The sequence below is a fragment of the Bufo bufo genome, chromosome 1 (assembly GCF_905171765.1).
Source record: "Bufo bufo chromosome 1, aBufBuf1.1, whole genome shotgun sequence".
Taxonomy (NCBI): domain Eukaryota; kingdom Metazoa; phylum Chordata; class Amphibia; order Anura; family Bufonidae; genus Bufo; species Bufo bufo.
This window is the reverse complement of record NC_053389.1, coordinates 189,977,334-189,984,408: the sequence shown is the minus strand read 5'-3', so window position 1 is coordinate 189,984,408 and position 7,075 is coordinate 189,977,334.

Below are 7,075 nucleotides of genomic sequence, written 5' to 3'. Positions count from 1 at the left end.
GGCCATCATTTCTGCTCAGCATGAATCGACTTTCATCAGTGAACAGCACTGAGGCCCACTGGTCACTCGTCCAGCGTAGATGCTCCTTGGCCCATGCTAGACGATGACGCCTGTGTTGGTGATGTGGTCAGGTACCCTGACGAGCACGCAGAAGATGGTGATGTAAATGGTTTTGGATGGTCTGACATGACACTTGGGTGCCTCTCACCTCTCTTAAATGTGCCTGGAGTTGTATGGCATTCATCATCCGGTTCCGCAGGCCATTTTTCACAATGAAACTGTCATCAGTGTGGGATGTGGCCAAAGGACCTCCACTTCTATGCCTTTCTGTGACTCTTGCAGTCTCTCATTATCTCTGTTGCAATCTGCTGATGACACGCTGTGACACTCTAACATCAGTGGTCACTTTCGTCTGAGACCATCGTGCTTGAAGCCTCGCAATATTGATCAATTGTTAGGTGTCGTCTTGGTCTTATGATGTCAAAATGTGAACAGAATGATGAGGAGGACTGTTCAAATACCAATTCTAATTGAACCAGGGAATTTATTGGGGCGATTCATGGATCAAACACCTTTTAGAGAACAGCAAGTTGTGCAAAAAGTACCGAAACATTGAACAGTTGGGCATGTGCATTCAAAAGTTTATATAAGGTCACATTAATTTCACCTGTAAAGGTTAGAGTGCATTTTAGGTTCATCCTGAAATTTCATCCACAGGCCAAATATTCCTTTTTGTGAGTAGTGTATACATAAGACCGGAGGCCAGGACATCTAGATAGCAAACAATGATTATCACTATTGCTCTAATAACAACATAAACTAGTTTTCATCTTCATCCTTAACCACCTCCGGACCGCCTAACGCAGGATCGCGTTCCGGAGGCGGCAGGGCTGCGCAGAGTCACGCATATACGCGTCATCTCGCGAGACGCGAGATTTCGCTCAAAGCCGGCCCGCACATGCGCATCGCGGGCCGGCAAAAGTTAGAGGACAAGTTCGTCACCAGCCTGCCAGCAACGATCATTGACTGGCAGGCTGGCGATTTTCCAAAAAAACGAATGAAAAGCCAGATAACACATCATCTTAGTAAATATGATGTGTTAAATGGCTTGTCTGCTCCTCTGCTGGTCCTTTTCGTCGGTTGGTTCCAGCAGAGGAGCAGACATCACAGTGAGTAGCACCAAACACTTCACCTTAGCCCCAGATCACCCCCATCACCCGAATTAACCCCTTGATCACCCCTGTCAATCACCTAGTGAAAAGAAAAAAGGGATCAGTGTAAACTGTCATTTTTTTTTTTCACTGGTATTGACTGATAGGTTTTAGGATAGTTTAGGCCCCTTGGTTAGGTAGTTTAGCGTCAGTTAGCGCCCAGCCCACCGCACTGCAGTCACTGATTCGCTGATTAGCGTATCGCTAATCAGCATTTGTACTTTTATAGTATCTGTAAGTGATCAAAACTGATCACAGTCAGATCTATAATTGTATTAGTGTCACCTTAGCTCGCCCTCCACCCAAAACGCAGTGTTTGCCCGATCAGGCCTGATCAGTCGCCCACACGTGCGTTCACCCCCGCCTGCCCCGCCGCAGTGACAAAAAATATTATATTTTTTGATCACTGCACAATCACTTTCCAAGCGCTGCGGCGATAAAAAAATCAGTTTTCATATTTTTTATCAACCGCAGCGGCCTCCGATACTTCGCTAGCCTCCCCTTTGTAAGACAGGCTTGCTTTTTTTCTTGGGTAGTCTCAGGGAATATCCCTAAATTTAGTAGTCCAAATGGCAAACAGGGGGTATTCTTCTGAAGAGGCCTACAGGCTTCTGACCCAGTCGGATGAGGAATGGGAACCCTCATTTGACGAATATAGCGGGTCAGAATATAAACCTGTAGAGAGCAGTGGCAGTCTGACCCAAAGTTTGGAAAAGGAGGTTGAGGTCCCTGATAGCACCAGGCGTACCAGGCCCCGTGTCGCTAGACCACAGGTTGTGCAGGATCCGTTTCAAGGGCAGCAGAGTGGGGCTGGCGCTGTCGGATCACGTGGTGAGGCATACACCAGCAGCGCAGCCCTCCCTGGACCTAGTACCAGCTCTGCCGTACAACATGGTGAAGTGGCGAGCACCAGAAGGGCAGTTGAAGCTGGTACGGTGGCACGTGCAATAGTTACCCCGTCGCAGCCACCGCAAAGACAGGCCCGTAGAGCCCCTAGAGTCCCTGAGGTGCTGGCAAACCCTGATTGGCAGTCACCAACTTCAGCCGCACCTGTAGTTCCCCCTTTCACCGCCCAGTCTGGAGTTCGGGTTGAGACAGCTCAGATCGGTTCGGCCCTGGGATTTTTTGAGCTGTTCTTGACTGCGGAGCTCTTGGACTTAGTCGTGGCAGAGACAAACCGGTATGCCACACAATTTATATCCGCCAACCCGGGAAGCTATTATGCCCAGCCTTTCCGGTGGAAACCAGTCCAAGTTTCCGAAATAAAAAAATTTCTGGGCCTTCTCCTCAACATGGGCCTGACAAAAAAGCATGAATTGCGGTCATATTGGTCCACGAACCCGATTCATCACATGCCCATGTTCTCTGCTGCTATGTCCAGGGCACGTTTTGAGACCATCCTGCGTTTCCTGCACTTTAGCGACAACAGCACCTCTCGTCCCAGATGCCACCCAGCTTTTGACCGGCTCCACAAAATTCGGCCCCTCATAGACCACTTCAACCAGAAATTTGCATATTTGTATACCCCCGAGCAAAACATCTGCGTAGACGAGTCCCTAATACATTTTACCGGGCGCCTTGGCTTCAAACAATACATCCTAAGCAAGCGTGCCCGGTATGGGGTCAAATTGTATAAGCTCTGTGAAAGGGCCACAGGCTATACCCACAAATTTCAGATCTATGAGGGAAAAGATCAGACCCTGGAGCCAGTCGGTTGCCCTGACTACCTGGAGAGCAGTGGGAAGATAGTCTGGGACTTGGTGTCACCCTTATTTGGCAAGGGGTACCATCTTTATGTGGACAATTTTTACACAAGTGTGCCCCTCTTCAGGCATTTGTTCCTAGAACAGATTGGCTGCTGTGGCACCGCGCGAACTAGTAGCGTGGGCTTCCCCCAACGGCTCGTTACCACCCATCTTGCAAGGGGGGAGAGGGCTGCCTTGTGTAACGAAGAACTGCTCGCGGTGAAATGGAGAGACAAGCGTGACGTTTACATGCTCTCCTCCATTCACGCAGACACGACCATACAAATTGAAAGGGCAACCCGTGTCATTGAAAATCCCCTCTCAGTCCACGACTATAATGCACTCATGGGAGGGGTGGACTTCAATGACCAGATGTTGGCTCCCTATTTAGTTTCCCGACGCACCAGACGCTGGTATAAGAAGGTGTCTGTATATTTGATTCAATTGGCGATGTACAATAGTTTTGTTCTCTACAGTAAGGCTGGGAGAACGGGATCCTTCCTCAAATTTCAGGAAGAGATCATCGCGAACCTCCTGTATCCAGGAGGTTCCGTGGCCCCATCCACCAGTGTAGTTAGCCGTCTACACGAGCGACATTTCCCCAGTGTCGTTCCTGGTACCTCAACCCAACAGTCACCCCGAAAAAGATGTCGTGTCTGTAGCAGGAGTGGAATAAGGCGTGACACCCGCTATTTCTGTCCTGACCACCCTGCCCTATGCTTTGGAGAGTGTTTCCAGAAGTACCACACACAGGTACACTTAGCATAGGGATTGCATCTCACAGGACAGGCACACAGGGCTAATAGGGCCCTTTTACTCACAGCTGCTGCAAACCTCTCCTTTCACCTGGGATAAAGTGCATAATGTACTTTGCCACATCTTTGGGCGATTTGCGCTTTGCACATTGTCCCATGGGGAAGGAGAGGTTTGTCCTATAAAAGTAAAAAAAAAAAAATCACAGGTAAGCAAAAAAGTTAACGTTCAGTTCAAAAAGTTAAAAAAAAGTTTATATGTTCTGTTCAAAAGTTATTATAAAGTTAATAAATTTATTGTGTTGCGGCCTGGTTTTTTCTTTTTGTTTTGTTTTTTTTACCTTCCAGGTGGACCAACCGATCGACTAGCTGCAGCACTGATGTGCATTCTGACAGAAGCATTGCGCTGCTGTCAGATTACACACAAGTCGGTGTATGCAGTGCTGCAAGACGAGATTTCTCCTCTGCAGTAAAAGATACGTTTGCCGAGGCATATGAGCTGAGGAGGTGGCGGTGTTCATATACTTTGGCAAACACTTTGTATATATAAAAAAAAAAATCCTGGCAATGATTTATTCATTCACATCGATTGATGTGAATGGAGAAATCTGGTTTGCCAGGGCATACGAGCTAAGTGGGTATGGATGTTGGGCGGAGCTCCTATGTCCTGGCAGACAACTTTTCCCATTTTTTTATACAAAGTTATAAAAAAAGGTAAAATACAAAGTTGGCATTTGACCAAGATATTTATCTCACCCAGCATGGGTATATGTAAAATGACACCCCAAAACACATTGCCCAACTTCTCCTGAGTACGGAGATACCACATGTGTGACACTTTTTTGCAGCCTAGGTGGGCAAAGGGGGCCACATTCCAAAGAGCACCTTTCGGATTTCACCGGCCATTTTTTACAGATTTTGATTTCAAACTACTTACCACACATTAGGGCCCCTAGAATCCCAGGGCAGTATAACTACCCCACAAGTGACCCAATTTTGGAAAGAAGACACCCCAAGGTATTCCGTGAGGGGCATGGCGAGTTCCTAGATTTTTTATTTTTTGTCACAAGTTAGTGGAAAATGATGATTTTTTTTTTTTTTTTTTTCTTACAAAGTCTCATATTCCACTAACTTGTGACAAAAAATAAAAACTTCTATTAACTCACTATGCCCATCAGCGAATACCTTGGGGTGTCTTCTTTGCAAAATGGGGTCACTTGTGGGGTAGTTATACTGCCCTGGCATTCTAGGGGGCCAAATGTGTGGTAAGTAGTTTGAAATCAAAATCTGTAAAAAATGGCCAGTGAAATGTGAAAGGTGCTCTTTGGAATGTGGGCCCCTTTGCCCACCTAGGCTGCAAAAAAGTGTCACACATCTGGTATCTCCGTAGTCAGGAGAAGTTGGGCAATGTGTTTTGGGGTGTCATTTTACATATACCCATGCTGGGTGAGAGAAATATCTTGGTCAAATGCCAACTTTGTATAAAAAAATGGGAAAAGTTGTCTTTTTGCCAAGATATTTCTCTCACCCAGCATGGGTATATGTAAAATGACACCCCAAAACACATTGCCCAACTTCTCCTGAGTACGGAGATACCACATGTGTGACACTTTTTTGCAGCCTAGGTGGGCAAAGGGGGCCACATTCCAAAGAGCACCTTTCGGATTTCACCGGCCATTTTTTTACAGATTTTGATTTCAAACTACTTACCACACATTAGGGCCCCTAGAATGCCAGGGCAGTATAACTACCCCACAAGTGACCCCATTTTGGAAAGAAGACACCCCAAGGTATTCGCTGATGGGCATAGTGAGTTCATGGAAGTTTTTATTTTTTGTCACAAGTTAGTGGAATATGAGACTTTGTAAGAAAAAAAAAAAAAAACATAATTTTCCGCTAACTTGTGACAAAAAATAAAAAGTTCTATGAACTCACTATGCCCATCAGCGAATACCTTAGGGTGTCTACTTTCAGAAATGGGGTCATTTGTGGGGTGTTTGTACTGTCTGGCCATTGTAGAACCTCAGGAAACATGACAGGTGCTCAGAAAGTCAGAGCTGCTTCAAAAAGCAGAAATTCACATTTTTGTACCATAGTTTGTAAACGCTATAAATTTTACCCAAACCATTTTTTTTTTACCCAAACATTTTTTTTTTATCAAAGACATGTAGAACAATAAATTTTGAGAAAAATTTATATATGGATGTCGTTTTTTTTGCAAAATTTTACAACTGAAAGTGAAAAATGTCATTTTTTTGCAAAAAAATCGTTAAATTTCGATTAATAACAAACAAAGTAAAAATGTCAGCAGCAATGAAATACCACCAAATGAAAGCTCTATTAGTGAGAAGAAAAGTAGGTAAAATTAATTTGGGTGGTAAGTTGCATGACCGAGCAATAAACGGTGAAAGTAGGGTAGGTCAGAAGTGTAAAAAGTGGCCTGGTCATTAAGGGTGTTTAAGCTAGGGGGGCTGAAGTGGTTAAAGAGGACCTTTCATCAGTTTTGACATAGGTTTATTATGATATTACCTTGTAGGGAGGCCCCCACTGATGTCATGGGTGTATTTTCTTTTCAACCCCCACCCCCATCTCGGTCGTCCGCTGTGGCTCCCGGATGATTTGACGTGCTGTATTATAATAAGTATTAAACTCGCGACTGGGTGAAGACGCAGTCTTCTGCTGTGGGCGTCTCCTTCTCCCTGGCTGTGAGCGTGATCCAATCAGAGCGGACTTCTCGCAGCCAGGGAGAAGGAATCTGGAAAAAAAAATACACCCATGGCATCAGTGGGGGCCGCCCTACAAGGTAATGCCATAATTAGCCTGTCACGAGGGTGTCGAGGACCACGCCTGACTCCGTTATACCCGGGGTCAGGAAGTCGCAGCGGTTGGCTGCACGCTCTATTTAAGATAGGGCTGTTTTCCTTATGGTAGCTTTCTGGGTTTGCTTAGCAAACCCTTTTGGCTCACTCAGGGATCCGTAGCTCCTTCTCCTCAGCTGTTCCTTGTCCAGCACTCCCAGACCTCCTTATATTTCTCTCTCACACTTCTCTGGTTGCCAGAGATAGAGCTTCCTGCCTGGACATCTATTCTGACCTTCTGGAGCTGTGTTGCTGCGTTCGCTGGTAGTTGGTCCAGTACGCTACCCTCCAGATCCCTGTTGGACCTTTTTGGTTTATTGTGGTCGCCCACCTGGGTGTATGTGTTTGTATGTTTTGTCTGTCCTCTCCCTGGTGTTTCCCTCTTAGTGATAGTGGTGTGGACTAGCGATCCCACCGGCCTGTTCACTATCCAGGGCTCATATTAGGGAAAGCCAGGGTTTAGGCACGCGATCGCCGCACGGGTGAGGAACCCATCTAGGGACGTCAGG